This window comes from Cyanistes caeruleus, chromosome 10, assembly GCF_971803275.1.
Source record: "Cyanistes caeruleus chromosome 10, bCyaCae1.hap1.1, whole genome shotgun sequence".
Classification (NCBI taxonomy): domain Eukaryota; kingdom Metazoa; phylum Chordata; class Aves; order Passeriformes; family Paridae; genus Cyanistes; species Cyanistes caeruleus.
In genome coordinates, this window is record NC_141710.1 from 12256740 (window position 1) to 12277924 (window position 21185).

At 38.0% G+C, this 21185-nt stretch overlaps 2 protein-coding genes across 3 annotated transcripts in view; one reads left to right on the forward strand and one right to left on the reverse strand.

The window, feature by feature from the left end:
- The window catches only part of LOC147651303 (uncharacterized), a 142697-nt gene that overhangs the window by 43078 nt on the left and 78434 nt on the right, over positions 1–21185 (forward strand). The window lies entirely within an intron of this gene.
- The window catches only part of LOC111933489 (uncharacterized), a 48035-nt gene continuing 28432 nt past the window's right edge, over positions 1583–21185 (reverse strand). Inside the window, exons 6-8 of one of the 2 annotated variants that reach the window (XM_086843543.1) lie at positions 8194–8358; positions 6948–7042; positions 1583–6336 (exon numbers count right to left, since the gene is read on the reverse strand). The gene's annotated coding sequence lies outside the window, so the exon portion shown is untranslated. The remainder of the gene's footprint in view (positions 6337–6947; positions 7043–8193; positions 8359–21185) is intronic. The other variant, XM_086843540.1, reaches the window with a different exon arrangement.

Consider the following 21185-nt stretch of genomic DNA (forward strand, 5'->3'; position numbering starts at 1 on the left):
CAGTGCTTTGGGACACCCACTGGTGTCCTGCTAGGCACAGAAAGAACCTCCCTCTTGACCTCCCCTGCTCAGGAAACTGTAGAGAGCAATGAGGTCACCTCAGCCTCCCCCAAACTAGACCAATGCAGTGGCCTCAGCTGCTTCCTATAGGACCTGCCTTCAAGCCCCTTCACCAGTTTTGGTGCCTTTTTCTGGGCCTTGATATCCTTTGGAAATTGTGGGCCTCAATTTACAGGATTGCATTCCTGTACTCTGTCCCCTTCCAGTATGGGAATTAGTAGCAATTAGTCCAGCTGCAGCATATTATTTCAGGGTGTGCTAATCAGCATGCATTTGTCTTGTGGGGCCATTTGCAAAGAGGAAAACATGGTCTTAAATACACTGGCTACCAATTTGTTTGCAAGTGTAACTCAAAATATAGACTTTAGCTTATAAACTCTTGAAATCCCTGCTCCCTAAAATCTCCCACTTTAGGTCTGAAAGAATTCTGAAGGTCTGAAAAATCATCAAAACCTGAAATTATCCTTATTCATATTCTTACTGTGTGCATTTTATAGCCTAGTCGCACACACATAATAAACAATTTTTATTCTTGCCTGTCTTGATGAAAAAAAATATGCCCAATAATCTTTGTTTTAGTATTTCTGATTACTCCTTTAAATCACAAAGCCATCATTCAATTCCTTCTGGCTAGCACTGGCTGCTGAAAAGAGGCACAAAAATGGAGAAAAGTGTGGTAATCCAGAGCTGCTCTGTGAAGGATTGGCAAGGCTGTATGGAAAGGCTTGCAAAGCATCTGCTCTCACACTATGCTTGGCTTCAGGTAATATTCCCACTATTAATCCTTTAGCTTCATGGAAATAAATATAAATAACTCTCTAAATAGAAAACAAACAAACAAATAAGTAAGGTTCCTGGGTTTCTTCCTCCTGTTTGATCAGATCAGAAAATCTGTCTTGATTTTTTTTATTCTAATAGTCTGTTCTGCACCCTCTCAGACCTAGTAAATCTGTCATCAGTAGGCTTAGGTAAGAACCTGCTCCATTTCTTCGATGGAAGTGAGAAGCTTTTTAAATGTGAAAGCTGCAGGCCCTGCTCCTGAAGAGAGTAGAAATTCTTCATGATGCTGACCAGGAAAAAAGGGAAAGGAAAGGATTCATGCTGGAGAACAGGAAAATGGCTACTCTTTTAAAGAGACATAGTTTTTAATTCTGAACTTGATATAGTTACAGAAAGGCAAATCCTGGCTAATACCAGTGCTGTTTTACTGGGATAACTTTATTACTCAAGCTTGTCACCATATGACTTTGCTATGACTGGATGAAATCTGCCCAGTTTTGAGCTCATGGCCTGCTAAAGCTGCTGTTTCAGTGCAGAGGCAGAGCTGACCTAGGCTACAACAATGCTAGACTGAGCTCACCCAAAAAAGTGATGACTTTGAGGGTCCCAAAGGAATCCAGGTGTTGCTGCCTAAGCAGAATAATTCAAAGTAAATGGCATGCCAAAAGGATTGCTATTTTAGCAGAAATTACCGGTTCTTATGTTGCCATGTGTAAAGTGAGGCTTCCCAAGCAACAAAATGAGATAGAAGGTTTTATTTATATTTATCTTTGCTAGTTCAGGAATGACATTGACTAGTATTTAAATTGGTTTGAACTGTTGCTAGTCCCACAGACTGATACTCCCATACTGATGTTCACCATGAACTGAGTGAAAGATGATATAAAAATTCAGTTTCATGCAGATGAAGGAATGTTTGGCTTTTAAATCGAAATCCCTTTCTTAACACAGAAACCAGACACACTTTGAAAACAAGCATAGTGCAGGAGAGACTCAGGATTGCTAAATTATTCTCTTGTTTCTCCCACCCCACCCTGGGACTCAGCTCTTGAGCACTGACTTTCTCCTTAGAGCTGAAACCTATGCTAAGCTCTACTCAGTCTGGCTGAGTTGTCTGTCAGGCCAGATGAGGGGGAACTGCCTCTGTATCAGACTGGCACAGAAGTGCTTGTGCTCATCACCATCGCTGCCTCTCTGCACTCAGGTGCAGCTACAATCCCCTGGGCTGGTCAAAACCCATGGCTTTTCCTTGCTGGGGTGGACATGAGGATGGGCTCCCTCTGCTCAGCATCTGCTTAAATTGTTATGACTGTGGACTACTGTGTAGCCTGGGGAGACTGTCACTGGCACTGCTAAATCCAGTACATGGGAGACCCTCCTGCAAAAGTTGCCTGTTAGCTGTCAGGTTTGGCTGGAGGTAGACAATGTGATCCAGTGGAGCACCATGGCAGGGTCATCGGGATAGGAACTGTACAGATAGCACAAATTAATGGTGATAGTTGTTTTCTCACTGCTGCCCCTGACACATACAAATATTTGGCAACAGCTATGGATTACTTCTCAAAATGCACTAAAGATAAACCTCTACAGGATAAACTACTCAAAAGTGTTGAGGCCTTTGATTGAATTCATCAGACATTCATGTGTATCTGCACAAATCAATGGCCAAGGCAGGGAATTTGTCAATCAGGTAAGTGAGGAAATACATTAACAGGTGACAGACAACAATTTTCCAGGACACATAACCCTAGAGCCAGCAAGCTTGTGAAATGGCAGAATTGAACTGTGAAAGACAAATCACTGAAGGTGGAGAGAGTGTCTTCATTATTTCTTGCTCTCACCTGCGACTGCAGAACAAAGTCCAGATACTTTTTTCTCTTATCCTCTGCTGCATTAAAAATGTGAACAACCTGTTAATATACATTTCAAATTCTGTTACTGTCTCACTTTAATAGCGAGATAACAATCGTGCCATTTACATATTTTGCATTTTATTGCTCTTGCATAATTCATCATAAGTAACATAACATTCTTGTCAGGAGAAGTTCTGTAAAATTTAAGAAAATGGAAGGAGAGCTGTATTGCAATCAGAAATAGCAATTAGTATTGAAGTGTTTAGGTAAAATAAAAGGAAATTAAGTAAGAAATAAGAAGCATGAATGGAAGAGAAAAAAAATGAGCTGATTACAGTTAGGTGCAAAATGAAAGTGTGGACTAGAAAGTGACATCCTGCAAAAAATGGGAATGCTAGGCTCACACATCGTAGGCAAGGTGGGTTTAATGATGACTAAAATGGATATACTGCAAGAGTAATTGTTAAGGAAGAACACATGTTTCAGGGAACAATAGCAGCACTGAATCAGTTAATAAAGTCTGTAGAAAACTGGGGCTATGACTGAGCAGACTGTAAGTTTTTGAAAGAATTGAAATTTTTGAGAGACCTAAAATTATTCCACCTCACATTAATATAGCTGCAAACAATAGTCTGCAGTAGGATAAAAGAGTAGGATATTATAAAATTTTCTACATTACAATCACCTCCATTTGTATAATTAATTTTGGCATGAAAACACTCTAACAGTGACATTAAATGTTCTTCCTTGGATCAAAATTTCATTTCACATCTGGGCAAACTAAACTAAAAGCACGCATACATATAAAAGATTTTATTATCTAGTAACTAGAACTGTTAGACAGGGAACAGAATGTAGTTAGCTGATGTCAATTCCCTTCTCCTTTAAGCATGAGCCAGGTTTGAGGAGATTGCAGTCCTGGTAAGGGGGTCCTGAGTGTCCTATAAGCAAAACTCAAGTTTAGACTGGATCTGGTCTAACTCTGTAGAGTCCAAAGGGGTTTATGGTGGTAGCTGAAACAAGTTAAGTCTCAGAAATTTTGGCTCTGAAGAGGACAACTTTGATAAATCTGTCATTCCCTTTGACTTAAACTCCTATACAACAGTAAACATCACACTGAACCATGGGAGGGACCCGGTCATGAGCAAATCACAAATTGTCTGGACTGGCAGAAAATCAAGCACCACACATGTTTCGTCAGTGGAGGATCTCTTCTCTCCAGGGATTCGTGACTTGTGGGTCACATCCCATTGAATTTGTGGTCACATATGTCCCCCTGGCAACTCAGTGAATGACATAGCATGTAGCAGTATTAAAAAAGGATTGGTTATAGCTTTCTTCTAACGTCATTTAATAGCTAAAGATGAAGAACTGCATACTGGCACATATGCATGAATCACAGTCTGGAAACTCTATTTTGATTGGTAGGGGAAAATACAGAGATGTTGGATACCTTTGAATGATGATAACTGATGGCAAATTTGACATCTAAGAGCCATTCACAATACATTGATACATAACCCCATGTAACCCTTCCTGCTGCCCCCACCCCCAAAACAATCTGAATAATGAATCAAATGGTCTCAGGAGTAATTGGATCTTTTTCTGTGTAATTAGCAATTTTTCCCCTTGCATTATAATTTAAAGTACTGTGGTTGAATTGAGCAACTCATGTAATGAGTCATTAGACTGAGGCTTTTAAGGAAGTTATTTCTGAAGGTCTGTGGAGGCTAAAATATGTCTAAATTAAAAGAATGACAGGCTGCAATCATGGCTGTAAAATAAAGGTGCTCAGTAAGCAGTCCTATTACAATCAGAAAGAAAAAGAAGCAGATCTCTGTCTTGTGCATGGAAACAGAGGAAATGATGAATACCTTAGGTAACTCATTCTGTGCAAAATCAATCTTTCACTGTCAATTTTAAATGAACTAATTTGTTCACAAATCTGCTCAGTCAGTTTGGAAGCATACTCAGTTCATCCATATTAGCAAATCCTTTAATCTTGACTAGTCCACTGAGTAAGAAATCTAGAAATGTGTTAATATGACTGGACATATGTAGTAGGATAAGAATTGATTCTTTTAATTAGTGTCTATTCAAGTTATAGTTCCTTCTTTTACTGAACTATTGACCCACTGATATATAAAGAGATTACTGTTATGACTAAAATACCTTCCAAAGTTATATTTAACTCTTTCTTTATTGGTGAATGTGAGATAGAAAAATAATCTTTGAGTTATCCAAAAATAAACAACGTAATCTAATTTATGGTTTCTTTCTGACATGCTCCCATTAATTCTGGAGATTCAAACTGATATTTGAAATTTAAAAAGCATAAGCCCCAAGTTATTGCTAAAGGAATTTTATAATCCTTTCTTCTAATTTAGATAAAACCATAACATGCTATTTGTAATTCTAGTTTGATATCAAACCCATCAGAATTCACCCATTACTATTCAACTACAGAGCTTGGTGGCAAATCCCCACTGAAATTCATTGATGACAAAAGTATATTCTTGCAAAAGAAGTTAAATAAAAAAGACAGGAAGAGATGGCTCCTGTTCCTCTCATTCCTACTCTGTCCACAAAGAATATGTTAAACATTGGAAAACAGCTGTGTATAAATTCACTGTACTTTGCAAACAAACAAGATTATACTTGCTCTGGCTCACCCATGGAGATGGGACAAATACTAGAAACAATCCCAAATAGCTGTATATTGACAATGGAAAACAACTCTGCAATGATCCCAGCACAGTCTTTGGTGAAAAAAAACAAAAAGAAATTAGGCATTTACTTGTTGCTCTTCACCTTACATTGTGAAAGAGCCTCTGCAGCAGGGTGGTGCTAGGCAGGGATCTATATTGGGACATATATTCCCAATGCTGAACATCTACACCCTGCTTGGGGAGCAAATGCTTTATTAGCATTAACAGTATGGCTGTGATGATGCGTTTACATGATCTTTATTAATCTCATGAATAATTTGAGCTACAGCAACAGAAAAATATCCTAACACCCTGCCTGGGTGGACAAACACTTTTAGCAGCTTTGAGATCTTCGCACAAGACTAGACTTTTATGATTTTCAGAGAGTTATTTAAGTGGAACTTGAATATGGAAGCAAAAATGAGCAGGTTTCTGACTAAACATGGAAAAATGTCATTTACTGAAGCCTTCTTACTGTAAACCAGCAAGGGAGCTCCCTCTGTTTTGTTCTAAGCCTGGATAATCTGAATCTTGCTGCCTTTGTCAGATCTATTTGTCCACTAAGGTATGGTCTTGACTTGGGGTTTTGCACATACCTGTCTCTTGAAACAACAATTTTTGCTAGCTACAGTCTTTAATTAAGTAAATATAAGTAAACAAAAAGAGATGAAATTTTCACTTAAGCATTCTACTGTTTCTCTCTTTCATCAATTTTTCTCTTGAAGGACATTCCAAGGCAATGCATGACATGACAGGAAGAACATAACTTGTATTTTGAATTCAGAAAGTGTGCAGCTTTCTGAAGCAGACTCCATCTGCTTCATTTTGGGCTGTGTCTCTCCTCAGTTTTCAATGTGATGGTTGTTTTGCTCACCTACTTTTTCAGCAGGCTGAGCTTCTGGGGCCTGGCTGGTGGGAACAGCAGATTCCTGTCACTGAAGGCAGAAAATTAACAGTGGCTTTTCCCAGTCTGCTTTCCTACTGCATTAAGGCTGGCCTTTGCCATCTGAGCTGTTGATGTGTATGAGCTCAGACTTTCTTAGCTGGGTCTGTAACCAGTCTGAGAGGGATTAGGACAACACAACACCCTAACCAGCCATCTCACATGCTCTTGTTCTCTCTGACAGTGGGTGTTATGGTCTCCCCAGTTATTTTTATTTAAAATTTTGGCCAAAAGTGTCTCTGTAAACATTCAGCATTCATTTACATCTTTATGGTTTGACATTCTTTAGTCTTAATTTGCCTCAGCAGCTCCCATTTTCTAGACTTTAGCTCACTAATTTGTTTCTCTCTCTAACAGTTATCCTTGCAGAGCTCCCCTGTGTCCACCCACCTCCTATTTTTAAGGTCTTTGAAAAAAAGGATTAGAAAAGCATACACATCAACAGATGACCCTTGATCTAGTAGACTACCACAAACACATGAAAGGTGAAAATGTTTTCTTTGCCCTGTGCTCCTTACTCAGCAATCCAATTCAGTTATGTTCATAATGGGGGCCTGTGGTGTGAGGGAAGTGTAGCAGGAGCAGGGCAGGGTGTGTACCCACCTCCTGAGGGTGGGTATTTCCTCCTGGGAGTCCCACTGGGTCCAGTGGCAGCTGGTGTAGAGCACTGGTTTTCTGTTCCCTGATGAAAGAAAGAGCTGTGGAAAATTCTTCATTTACTTTAATGATTATTGCGACTTCACAGAGAAGTAGCTGATTCTGCAAATAGTTCTATGAAATGATTAGCCTTTGCAAATGCCAGGATACTTAAAGATAACTATGTTGATGTCATATATCTCTATCTCCCTATATGTAATTCTCTGCATATGTTTATGTGTGTGCTATTTTTGCATGATCTTGGTGGGGGACAGGACAGTAGCTTGGTTTGGCTCATTTAAAAATACTAGTAAAAATGGCCTTGAATGTGGAAAAAAAACCAACCCCAAACCCCCCAAACTAATGACATTTTTAATGTCTAAATTAGTACAGAACCTGAAAAACTCCTCTTGCTTCCAAGGCACATGTAGGATTAAACAGAAGATGAATGGCACATCTCTATCAGTCAGTGGATTTTGATAATTGATCAAATTTCCATATTAATTAGAAAACTTGCACCCAAAGTGGGAGGGATCACAAGATTCTAGCAGCTCAGTTTTTCTTGATCCTCTTATGTGAATGAAAAAATGAAGTACCTGGCCTCTTCCTAACTCTGAATACAAGAGATTTCCTTGACCACTGCTTGCTTCAATTTACCTGGGAATGTCTTTTATGCTGTATGCTCTCTTACTGTCTGAGAATGCCTTTTAATTTCCTGAATACATATATGTATACAATGAATATTAATAAAGAGCTGATTAGTATCTCTTCTGCCATTACACAAAAATATTTTATCAGAGACAGATTATATCTGCAATTGCATATTCAAAGTTTACTCTGGAATGGTTCATGAGTTTGACTGAGTATGGACTGACCCCCTTCACTAAAATTTTGGATTTTCTCATCTATAAATAAATTTTGCTAACCCAGAAAATGGAATAAAAAAACCCTCAAAACACTCATGTATTTTTCTTCAGTAAAACTGTTATTTACTTGCTTTCAGATATTCTAGCCAGCAGAGCCATGTGTATTGCTGGTGTTATACTTGGCTACACCACCAATCTCATCTTCTAGTATGGAAGAAAAGAATTCCCTCCCCAAGGGGCATAGAAAGGATACAGAGCTACAAACCTGAAGGCAAGACCAAACTCTTGCAACCTTTCCATGAGATGAAGAAAATTACGGAAGTGAATAAACTGAATAAACTGCCCACCTCCTAAAATGCTGCAGACTTCCCCCAGGAGACCTGCCAAGGAATCTAGCCTCAGATTGCCTGGGGAATGCAAGACCTGCTCCGAGGCTCTTCAAACTCTGCTCCCATCCATGCCCTTCAGCTCAGGAAGTGCCATTTGATGCACATGGCCCGTTACTGAGACAGCTTTGAAGAAAGGGAGAGAAAGGTTCGAGTTTTAGTTTCTTCATAATAAAGCCCAAATTTTAGTCTGCTTACCTCAAAATACTTTCTGCTTTGTGTCCTCTGGTGGCTGTGGGTCTGCCTTGCATGTAGGATGACAGATTGAGTGCTAATTCTACCACCTGTAGACCTTGTTTATTCCAAAATGACACTTGTTTTTTATATCTGAAGTGCCAAGAGAGATGTTCTCCCAGGACACCAAAAATCAGTCATTATTACAACACAGCTATTAAACCACCCATGTCTTAAACACATCAGTCAAAGACGTCTGTCCTGCAACTGTACAGCAGAAAGGGCAGCATGTTGTTAGAGAGAGAGAGGGAGCCAAAATACAAGGGGAGCCAAAATCATTATCTCAATACATCACTGAGGCTGGCTGATTTCTGTAGGACCCATGGCAGAGCCCACATATTGTAAAAGAAGTTTCAGTTCTCTGTGATCATGTAATTGCTCCACAGTAATTCCTTCTAGAAACTTCTAGAGCTCTGAATCTGGGCTCTGAAACCTCCCACACTTGTGGTTGAGTCAGTGCAAAAATTCTGTTTTTCCAGAAGGTTGAGGAAGAAAAAACTCTTCCATCAGCCCAATTCCTTACTTCCAGGCTTTTTGCAAGTTCTAGAAAATGCACCTAGCCACCATTAAGCGCATCTTAACATTTAGTTCAGAGTCCAATGGTGAACAGCATAGGAGCAAGAAAGGCAAGAAGAGAAAACTTTCTGAGGGCATCTGCTAGGCCCACGTTGGCTGTCTTGGCAAGACATGTCAGGATGCATTGGTAGTGCGCAGTGAGGCTGAAGATTCCCTACTGGCTGGAACCGAGTCATTTGCCAGGCTTTCCTTGTCAGGGAGAGTTAAACCAGTCACTGATCCTAATTCTAACACTGTTGTTGCAGCATTCCAATTTTTAATCGCTACATGACTTGTCAGGTTGAATAAGAGCCACAAGAATAAAATTTAAAAACCTCCTAATAATGAGGGTGTCAAAGATGGCTAGCAATCCGTGTTTCTTCCATTACCTTTCCATTTCTTAACAGTGGAACTAAGGTGCAAGAGCCCTCATTTCCAAATGCCCTCTATTTTTTCATTTCCCCCAGTGGATTTTCCTGAAATCCACCAAGACAGTCAGTGTAAGTAGCACATTCCTGTACCCCTTACAGTGTTGGGGGAGCCTACTTCAGGCTCAAGAGCATAATTTGAAATTTGAAAATGGGTTCCCCTTCTTCCCCAGTTATGGGAGAGTATGGCGGAGAATTAGGTAAAAAAAATAAATGTGCCATATGCTTTCATCCTAGGGTGGCAGCCTCTTTTTCTAGCTGCTTTTCTCCCTGAGTTTTGAAACCTAAGAAAAGTGATTTTCCTGCCTTCAATGAGCAAGAACGAGCTGTCTTTGGCATGTCACAGTTTTGCATATCACCAATTTGTCTTTAAATGTTTGAAATTTGAAGTAATTGTGGACAATTGATGCAAGCAGAGTGGAAGACACCCAGAAGTGAAGGACATTTTTCAGGTTAGCAAACTGACACACACATCCCAGTATTCCTTTCCCCGTGACAGAAGATGGCTGGGAGAGATGTGCTTCATGCTGTAAGTTCCTGGATGCTGACAAACAAATCAGCTTCCTGTAGGCTTTGAGTTCTCATCTGCAATTGAACTAATTTACCATCTTCATCTGCTGTGGGAATGAAATACAATAACTGATTTCAAAAGACACCAGCATGCTAACAAATATGGGCTGCTGAATGCCAGTCTTTTTCAAAAATTAGCTTACCCTTAGCAGTGTTTCTGTTCACTGATTTCTTCTTGTTTGCTTATTTTGTTATGAATGCTTAAATTCACACAAAAGAAAATCTGCACTAAAATCTCCAATCACTGCAAAAAATCACTGCAGGATCAGTTGACTTCATCTTGGATTGACATTAGAAGTAAACTTACAGCACACAATAAAGCTACATGAAGGAAGAACTAAATGCAGTTATGATTTTAATACTGATACCAACAGCTGGAAAATTCAGTATTTAAAAGTTTAACAATATGTGGAAATTTAGTTCAGCACCAGAGCTGAGTCAAGAAAATGGAATGATCGAATTAAAAATTTGTAACGTGGTGAATTTGTCAGTGTTTGAGATGCTGTGTTCTATTTAAAAGGCTGCATGTTTTGGATTGAACTCAATGACTCGATTGCAAAATGTCATGTTTTCATGAAAAAAAAGTTTATCTGGGACTACAAAGGCAAGAGGTAGCAGGAGAAATTGTGGTGTGTGCCTTGCCTGCAGCCAAGGCAGCTGCTGTGGTAGGGCTGTAAATCCATCAGTGCAACTTCTGCAGCCAACACAACTTGTGAAATCCATCCCCATCTTCTCTGCAGTGAGACATAAACAGGGGCTCTAACTCCCAGGTGCATTTGGATTTGAGGAAATATCCATGTAGGCTCTCCGATACACCAGTCTTTTGCCTTGAGGCACACTTCCACTGCAAAGAGCTCTTCACGGCTCCAAGAAAAAGCTATGGTGGAAGCTGTCCTTTTGTTAGTAGAGTGAGAAATTTGCACTGAGTAGTGCTCCTCAGTGCTTCTTTGGTCCCTCTGTTTTACTCAGCTGTTATTAAAACCTCTATTCACCTCAGAAATTAATCAGTGATACAAAGTCCATGCTATCCCTGCCTTTGGGAAGCAGTAAGGTACCTCACTGAAGAGATAACACAATAAGGGTGTGACTTTACACAAAAGTAAAATTCATGGGAACTTAGATGTATTTCTACTTAACTGATGAACTATCTAGTGCAGTGGCTTTTGTGCTGTTCACCATCCCTGTTGCTATCTCTCCTTCCTGTAAATATGAACTGCTCTGGCAGAACTAATAAGACATTAAATGTAAATAAAATCTTTCACCAAGGAGCATTCTTGGTTCTGTGTCCCAGTTTCAGAAACACACAAAACTAGGATTCAACAAAACTTTCCTAACCAAAAAAAGTACCAGGAGAGGGGCAGAAAAGCCATGTTTTCTTTTTCAAAACTCAGAATATGGGTAGTTGGTGTCTTTGTTCACTTTTATTCTGATCATCAGAGGTCGAGGGAAATCACACTTTTTCTTGAGTTCAGAAAAAGGTTTTATTTTTGTCATTTCTATTATGAGAAAACTGGGATGAATGTGATTTTGAGTTGGGCTTGAAAATAGCTTACAAGTTAAGTTTGGTTTGGCAGAACAAAATCTGATATTGTTGTGCATGAAGCATTCTTATTATCAAAATCATGAACTTGTATAGACTTGTATAAAAATAAGATTTAGCCTTCTTAATCTCTCCTGACAACCCAGGGTACCGGAACTTTTTGCCTTCTCTCTGAACCACAACTTGGTTGAGATTTTCAAAAGAGGGAAACAGGATTAAATTTGATTAAGGGTTGCAGTGGTTTAATGTAGGGTAAATTATTTTTATCCATCCTGATTTGACTGCATGAGAAAGTAAGCTGAGCTTGTACTTTAGCTGCCCATGTTTTACAACAGTGACTCTGTAGAAAATTAATACAAAAGACATGAAACTGTCCTTTATCAACTATCCAGTAAATTATCATAAAACATTTCAGGTGTTTAAATTTGACCTCAATTTCTTATGAATATATTGGAGTAAAGTATAAATCAAAATTAGCCCTACACTTTTCTGTCATTATACAGCCTAAAGTCGCCCAGCAAACCTCTGTGCATCTCTTAGTTTCCTTCAATTTAGATTGATTATGTCTTTATACTGGGGAGAGGACTTTCCTGATAAAAGAATGGCTTAATCTTTATTTGCCTAGAGCAGTTAGAAAAATAAGTGAAGCAAGCAGCCTCCTGTGACTGATTTCTGCTCACTTAAGGCAATTCACCCTTGAAACAGAATAATTGTTCTCCATCCTTTTCCAGATATTGTCTTCCCTTTCATGTATTACATCAAAATAATCTTTAAGATTTTGAACATTAGAGGAATACAGGGTGAATCAGAACCATGCACCAGGCTAAATTTTTCCTACAGAGGCCTATCCAGAGATTGCATAAAAGACAGTAAAAGCCATGCACACATCCAGAAGTAACATTTGGTCCATAGCCTCCCTAAATTTTGAATTAAAAAAAAAGAGAGAAAGAAAAAAAAATAATTTTTATTTCAAGCAACAAGATAATAATGTGTGGTTTTTGATCAAACTACTAGGTGTCAACAATATGATAATATTTAGAATTGTACATTGTATAGGAATTTACTCCCTAGAGGGTACCCTTCTGGACAAGAAACATAGGTGTGCCTGCAGAAATTCCCAACCTGAGGTACCTTTAGCCTCTGTACCTCAGTTTTGTGTGGATATGGTAACAAATGTTTTCCTTTCAGCACCCACAGACAAGGTGGACCACTTTATTTAGCTCTATTTTTAAAAACAACATTTCTTTATTTCCTGCAGCTGGTCAAGTGGTTGGCAATGACCAGCAAGTGATATGCTTTGTTTTATTCAGAAGCAACCTAAAAAACCAAATCTTTTTTAGCTAGATTAGGTCTAGTCATAGTATTCTTATCATATCAGGCTGAGTTTGAAACTGAAACAAGAAACCCTAAATTTAATAATCCCTTTTATAAATATTTCTCTATAGTTGGATTTAAATTAAATTATTGTTACTCCAGTAACAAAACTGTAGCAAGAATGGGTACAGTAATTCACCCTGAAACTTTCTTTTTTAGTGACTTCTTCCTTAGAGTTGCATCTTAAAAATTCTTTTCTGTCAGTGGAACTGGGGACACGGTATGATACTGCAAACTCCATCTTAAAAACTTTCTTTGAACTGCAAAAGTTCATCAAGCAATTATTCTTAATTTTAGGGTTGAAGAATGATATAAAGCAAAAGTAAATTTTCCTGCAAGAAAATTAAAAAAAAAAAAAATAAAATTACTTACAATTTGGAGAGTAATGTTTTAACAGAGCTATCCTTAGCAAATGAAAGCTGAATGCCTAGAAATATATTTGCTGAAAATGCATAATTAAAACTACAAATAACAAGCTGTTCAGAAAGATTTGGTTGTGGTCCTTCAAAAGCTGTAATTATATATCCTGCAATACATATAGCTGCCTCACAGTTTAATTCTTTGTGCTCTATCTGAAGATGCAGCACTTATGCATTTCCCAGGAGGGCTCTTCCAGTGCCTCCACTGGCAGAGAGAACAGGAAGAGATCTACTTTCATAGGCTGGGGACTGACCCAAAGCTGTAAACTGTAAATACCAAAATGGAGCACAAACTGCTGACTTTATAAAAATCATGGATATTTTATAAGGATAAGGATTTCAGTTGTGCTCTTCCTTTATTTCATCATACCCACGGTGTTGGACAAATTTGTGCCGGACAAATTTGTGTCAGCTAATGTTTTCTCTGCAGATGATTTGCAATGTGTGTGTTTTCTATAAATTTTCACTGGAAGCTTCTTACAGCTGAATGTTGCTTCATCATGCAAGATTCTTTCAAATGCTCATTAACAGTGAGTTAGGATGAACCAGCTCTTTATCAGCTGACCCTGAAGAGGTGTTTGTAAAAGAAATCACTGTTTCATGCAGCAAGAGACACTGAGTTGTATAATAATGAGAGAAAAGATGAAGTTAAACAGTCACCTCTTCAGGAGTCTAGACCTGTAAAATAATGTGTTTGTTCATAAAACCCTGAGCAGACTAGACATATGTTTTTAATCTAAGATTATAATACAAATCCAGTGTCTGTTTTTTTAAGAGTCCTGAATCAACTACTTTTGACTTCTCAATCCCTCTGCAGTAAAACCTATGACATCTCCATAAGGGACAGTTGGTTGAGGGCATCACCTGCTAAACTCCCAGGTTGTACCAGTTCTTGCAACTGTGCTATTTGTGGTTCTTCCTTTTGCCAGTATTTCCTTGACACAGACTTTCTAAAATACTATGTCCTGTTTAAAAGAAATTATTTAATAAGTAGACATGAGTGGGTGTATAGTTCAAAAGTGCAGCTTGCTAGCACCCCATCCTTTCTTAGCCTCTGCAGTTAGAACTGAGATGTAGTTTTACTGTGACACACTGTGAGAATCTGTATCTCATTGTTGCTTAGATCATGGATGGGCAACAATGGCTTTTTTCAAAGTTTCACAGACTAGAAAACTTAAAGTAGCTCCTTTTAATTGAAACCCAGACATACTTTTAGGTAAAAACAAAACTGAGCTGGCTTGAGTTTTTCCCAAGCCAAACAAAAGAGATTGGAACTTTCCATTGTTTTTGTCTGCCAACCATGCATTGTTAAAGGAATCGAAATAAAGAGGGAAAGGGGTCAAGGGTTATAGAGCTCATATTTCCACTCTACATGACCCCATCTCAGCAATAGTGGGACCCTCGTGATCAGTTCCTGTTGGTCTAACGGAACAGCCATTTCTTAAGAAAAGGAATTACTGCGTACAGTACCTTTGTGACTAACAGAAGAATACCCCAGCTCTTCAAAGGTCCTTTCATTACAGCCTCTGAAGAGGACTCTGACATTACTTTCTTGAGATTATAATGAAAACAGCTGTACTTGTACCAATTCCCCTTTTTATTATTTTTTGTAACAAAACAAGATTGATGTTATGCCACTTTCTGTTCTGTCACGAGAATAAGGTATCACAAATGCTAGTAACTACCACAGTAGCAATATGCACTACTTTGATCTTTTCACTATTCTTTAATTTGGGCAGCTGGCCACTGAATTCCTTCCTCAAAATCTGCCTAAAAGCAAAAAAACCCTGCTGCCTAAAAGCAAAGGGAAAAATGGCCAACAAAATCAAATGTGCATATTTAAAACCATTAATCTGACTAGTCCAATTCAAAGCCTACATGACTAATCCAAATACCATACTTTGATTTTGTGATTCTAGGCACTGAAATCTTAATACACATTCTTCTGACGATAGATTGTGGCAGAACAAGAAACACCACAAACAACCAATTCTCATTAAAATCTAAAGTTTGTAATCCCTTCATTCTTATTGGTTGCTTTGCCAAAGACTTCTTAAGAGATTATTGAGCTTATTAATGAAAATCCAAAAGATATTTTAAGTGATTTTTTTCTCTTTATAAGACAGTAAAATTAAACATGCTGTGGTTATTTTTTTTTTCCAGTGTCAAAGGCAATGCAAGAAGGCAGGATCTGGCAACAGCAGCTGTCAAGATTCCAAACCCAAAAAATGCAAGCACCTACTGTCCAAATTATTGTTGTACTGGTAGAAACAGGATAGTAGCCTTTGGTGTTTCTGCTAATAAGCCAGAATAGAACTGTGTATTGGCAGTTGAATTTCTTTTTCAGTAACTCAGCTTTTCACAGTGAATCAGAAGTACAATTTTTCTATTCTCTGCATTTCAGTTTGGTCCCAGTTCTATCTTTGTGACAAGCACCATTAGCCTCTTGCTTACATGAATACCACAACAAAAATGATATGCTCAGAATTTGCAAGTAAAGCTCTCTAAATGAGAATTTTGGGACCTCACTTCCAACCAACAGCAACAATTTAGATACTTAAGTTCTTTCCTGGAAGTCACAGTACAACGTTTCCAAGAGCTGAAAGAAGTGCCTCATGGAAAATTCAGAATCAGTTGAAGACATAATTTTATTGCATAAATGTTTTTGAAAATATGACTGTTCTGTTCCTTAGAAAATGAAAGGTAATAATTTCAGAAAATTTAAAATTTAGCAAAATTTGTATGAAACGGAGTGAGAAGAAAAAAGTTTAACAAATACAGTCCCCAGAGCAATAACATCATGAGAGAACATCTACATGTCCAAGTTAATTCACTGTTTGGAGAGTTTTTATTTTTGGTTTCATTTCAAACAGAAACCTTAAAGTGATAAGTAAGGAAGCAACAGAGAAATCTGAATTGTTATATTTGTGAGTTACTGGGAGATGAGATACTGCTTAGAGAAAAAGGAGCCTCCTGAAGTGCTCAAAAAGATGAGAACATTATATATGCTATAAAATGAGATTATAAAGTGGAATAAAAAGTTTAGGATGCACAAAATGAGAGGCATGAAATGAGGAGATTACTTATCTACCATCTATCTATCTATCTATCTATCTATCTATCTATCTATCTATCTATCTATCTATCGTATTTATAGAGAGAAAACCAGTCAGGACAGGGGATGTATTGCAATACATTGCAACTGATTTGATTGCAGGTATGTTTATGGCTATGTATATGTTTAGACACACATAACGAGGCACATCTTGCACGTTTGTGAACAGGCTGGAGCAGTTTTGTTTACACTGATGTAGCAAATGTGGTCATTCTGCATGGGTATTCTGAGTGCAGCTTCAGTTTGGAAGGGGAAGGAGGGAATGCAGCAGGGTGAATGGAGCTTTGCAAGCAAGCTGTTACAGGAATTGATTTGTGCTGTATTACAGGGCTATTCATTACTCCTTTACAATTTCTCTGCACATGACATAGTTTTTGTCTACTAATATAACTTTGAGTATGCATACTTACTTTTGCCTGAGCACTATTTTGTGCTTTAGGCCTGGTTTTGCTGCATAAACAATTCCTGACAGTGCTTTGGTTGTGTAGCAGAGTAGCTGCTTGGCTGGGTATGTTTGACATACAGAGCAGATGGTTATGACTGTGAAAGCCTTCCAGAGGCCACACACCACTGGGCATCTATACTGAATTGTGCAGCTGTTTTCCAGGGCTTGAAGTGAAAGAAAACAAGCAAAATGAGGAGGGAACATGATTATACAGACTGGAAATCACCACAGTCATTCTACAAATTCAACCTAATGAATTAGGTGTGGTGCTCCTTTTCATTCCAGTAACAGTAAATTCAATTCATGGAGCTATTCTCACTAACAAATTTATTGAAATTGTGATCTGGAGACCTCCAACTTCACATTTTGGATTGGTGATTTAAGCTTAGAAACTTTTCCATGAACTTCAGAGATTAGTACCTCAGTACAGATTTTGTACTGCTAACTCTTTGGAGTCAGCAACCTCTTTTTAGGAGAGAATATAAATGTATGATTTATGTCCCAAAATATGCTCTTAAATCTGCAACAGGCTATTCATTATACTTTGTAGCTATACCTATATCAATTGCACTGGAGCAATGGCAGCTGGCAAAAAGTAAGTATAGAAATAGACAAAACAATGGCTGCAATAGAAGCAGACAAACATATTGCATGAGTAAGGAATATTGCACAGAATGGGATAGATGTGGGGCAATAATTCAAAAGTTGAACAGGATAAGAGCCATCCTGTACAGAGTAATATCTGCATAGTGTGCCCATGAGCAGAAGAAAGCCAGGGGGAGAGAGCTTCACATTTGAACTCAGAGAATGTTACAAATAGTAGCCAGTAGGAAAAAGGAGGTAATATAGAAAAAGGGCATTAGTGGGACCACTCTCAAAGCCAATGATTGACTGAAAGGGACAGATATAATGACAGCAGAGCATTAAAGACAAGAATGGCAGAGAATCAGAAAATTCTTAGTTACCTTAGCCTGCAAAGTAAAAAGACACATACAGGACCTGTCTGATCATTTGAGCATTTGAGAACACATTTCATACTAACCCTCTTTTTTCTTTTTCCCTCTTTACTAATGGCTTTTTCTTACAACAGTTTATTTGTTCCTGCTGAGATATGTACACGTGCACCTGTACACACTGCCTCACACCCCTCTACAGCTAAGCATGACCCAGAATACAACATTATCTTCTGCATTTGTTCAGATTCCTGGAAAAATGCTCAAGGGAGGCAGCGCAGATCTGATATATGGATGCCAATTTGTCCCTCTGTCTTAACAACACAGCCAAGGTCTGACCTTCCCCAGCTTCCAGGGGTTTCTGAGTAGAGGAAGGTAAAAAAAAAAAATAAAAATCACCAGACTAGATGAAAAGAGCCCTGAAAATTTTAAAATGTTAATTAATATGTCATATACCTGTAACAAATTTAGATTTTTACTTACCTTTGCTATCTTAAGATATTTGGATGAGGCACTGGGACTATACATGCTTTAAAGAAAGGTGTATACATAGTTGTAAAGGAAGGTGCAGTATCCTTTTCCTAATAAGAGATTTAAATTATTTTTTAATATCTTTTGTGAATCACTACTAAAGAAAGTGGCAACTTCTCAAGCTTTTGGGGAAAAAAAGGAAACAAAAGAAAAGCCTTTGGATGCCCACAGTAGGTGGCATCAGCTACTGACCTACCTACTAATAAGGCAAATGAAAGGAAAACAGCCTCAGAGGAACTAAATAGCAGAGAGCCAAAGTCTTGAGGGGAGAACAGGCAAAAGAGGCTTACAGTGCTTAATTCACCCTGACTAAAAAGCTCTGTCAAACCACAAGTTGAAGATGCTACCATTACAACAGGAAAAAATAGTTAATTGCATTATACTCCTTTGACTGGAATTCTGCTGCTTCTGAATTGCTGAACATGGCTGAAAACAGAAAGCCTAATAAGAGTCTTTAAGAAAATAACATATAGCCTGGGAGGAAGCACTAGGGCTAGTCAGGCTTCTGCTTGCTGTTCCAGGAGCTCTGTCCTAGTGAATGATCTATGGGAAATAGCTCTGAAATCAAATTAACTGAGCTGCTCTGGCTTCAAAACCAGCACTTTGTACACTAAATAGAAACATGGGACAGAATAAATTAAACAGAAAAGTCAGAACCATAAATGCCTTCCTGGGCTGCTTTGAAAATGTGCAGTGCTTATTAGAGTTTCTAAGCCTGTTCCTGTCCCTTAAAGCATCCCTGAAATATTTAGAAAACAGATTTCCTTAGAGCCTGAGTACTTTTCCTGCACTCCTTTCTAAGCAAATAGAGGTTTTTAATGTGTCTTTAATAATCATAAACTTTGCTCTTAAGCAGTACATAACATACATATATTTAATATATATGTAATGTCTGGTGAAAACAGTGTCATGAAAAGCCTTTTTAGGAACTTTCTTTGACATGTGATGGTTCTGCTACTACTGGTATAACTCCATATTATTTTTGATTATTTATTTTTCACTGTTACTTTGGCATTTGACTCATTTTACATTTATACTATGCATCATTTGGTTTGCTGCTTAAATATGAAATAATACAGAAAACACAAAGAAATTTTTTTTTAAATGTATGTATTTTTGTGCATATGGTACAAGAGGATTGAAGCATTGATGTCTCTTTGCAAGTTTCCCAGTTAAAAAAAATTAAAAAAACAAAAGAAAATAAACATCTATATAGAATTCTTGCCTTTTTGTTTGGACAGATTCTTGCAATTTCTTCCCATGGCTTTAGTGACTCGTGGAAATTTCTCATATAGTCCATACCATCAGCAGGATTCTTTCCCAGATTTCTCACCCTTTTTAATTTGTATCCCCTAGTTACCTGCTCCATCCTTTCCTTCCCCCTCCCTTCTCCAACACTAATAGGCCTGCTGGAATCCACCTTCTAAATGAAATCAGTCAAGTCACCTCAGCTTTGATTGCCTTATTCCCATGCTGTAGAACGAAAGCACTTTGTTGAATCAAAAATGTTCTGCATTCAGTTGTCATAAATAAAAATACACAGCAAAGAACTCAAGCTATCAACATAAACAATGCAATATGATAGTGTGCTTCAAACCAGATGTTTCCTTATTTCTGCCCAAACAGTCTGAAGACCCTGTTAAAATGTTTCAAGTTTCTGTTTACAAAGGGTCAAATCAACATTTTTCAATGAAATGTGTCCCTTCTGGTTCCTTAATGATTAAATACAGTGAAACAATAGTGATTTAAAATAGCAAAAGAATACCTGATGATTTTTTGTTGTTAGGATTGCTAAAACAGGAGGAGTTGAAAAGCTTTGTGTGAGGTAAGAAAAAAATGCTCTGACAGCATCTAAGCCACCTCAGAGATTTTGACAATTTGTCAAAAATCATTACACTTTTCAAGTAGCCTTTTTTTGCAGGAGACTCGGGAAAACCAGCAGCATCTTTCCTTTGCTAGGATTAGCAAACACTTTTTTCCACAATACCCCCAAAATATTCTGTCATGCGTTTGCTCCACCTCCCTTCACCTCCTCCCCACAGATGAGAAATCTCAAACAAGATCTTCCTTCCTGGAAGAAACAACCAATGCAATTAAAATCTGTGTGCTTATACTATTGAGAAAGAATTCTCTTTAACCCCAAGACTCCAGATTTGCCTCCTGGATCCTGCTCCTGCTGTCCTGCACACCAGGATTCAGTCTAGTGTAGGTATTTTACTTGGCTGCATATCATTAAATTGCTGATCTTCTGAGTTTTGTTGGTAAAACTTCAATCTTTAGAATCCACTTTCATCTGTTAAATAGAGCTGAGCTTCACTGAAAAATACTCTGTGTTTATACAAAGACACACATGTAATTGGAATGTCAAACGGTGACCTAAGATTGAAGCTGATCTTGTTTGATAGGAAAGCCACCATTTAAAAAAAAAGAAAAGGTGGGGGGGAAGTAAACAATGCCTTGACTCTGCATGGTCTGGAATAAAATTGTATTTCTTTTCGCACTTTATCAAAGCCTTGTCAGAATCTAGAAAAACAGAGTTACCAGGCCACTCTATCTCTGTTGCAACTCCATGGAGTATTGATATTTGTGACCTCATCCTTACCAGCTATCCATACTTAAACCTTGCAGAGCAGTATTTTGCTGTACAATAAAAATTAAGCCAGAACATTTCTATTAAATTCACATTATCATGTTGGAGAGTCTGACTTTTTGTGTAAACATACACAGCATGCAGACATCAAAACAGTCAAGGAATAATGATAACAGGTAATAAGTTTTTGCTGTGTAAA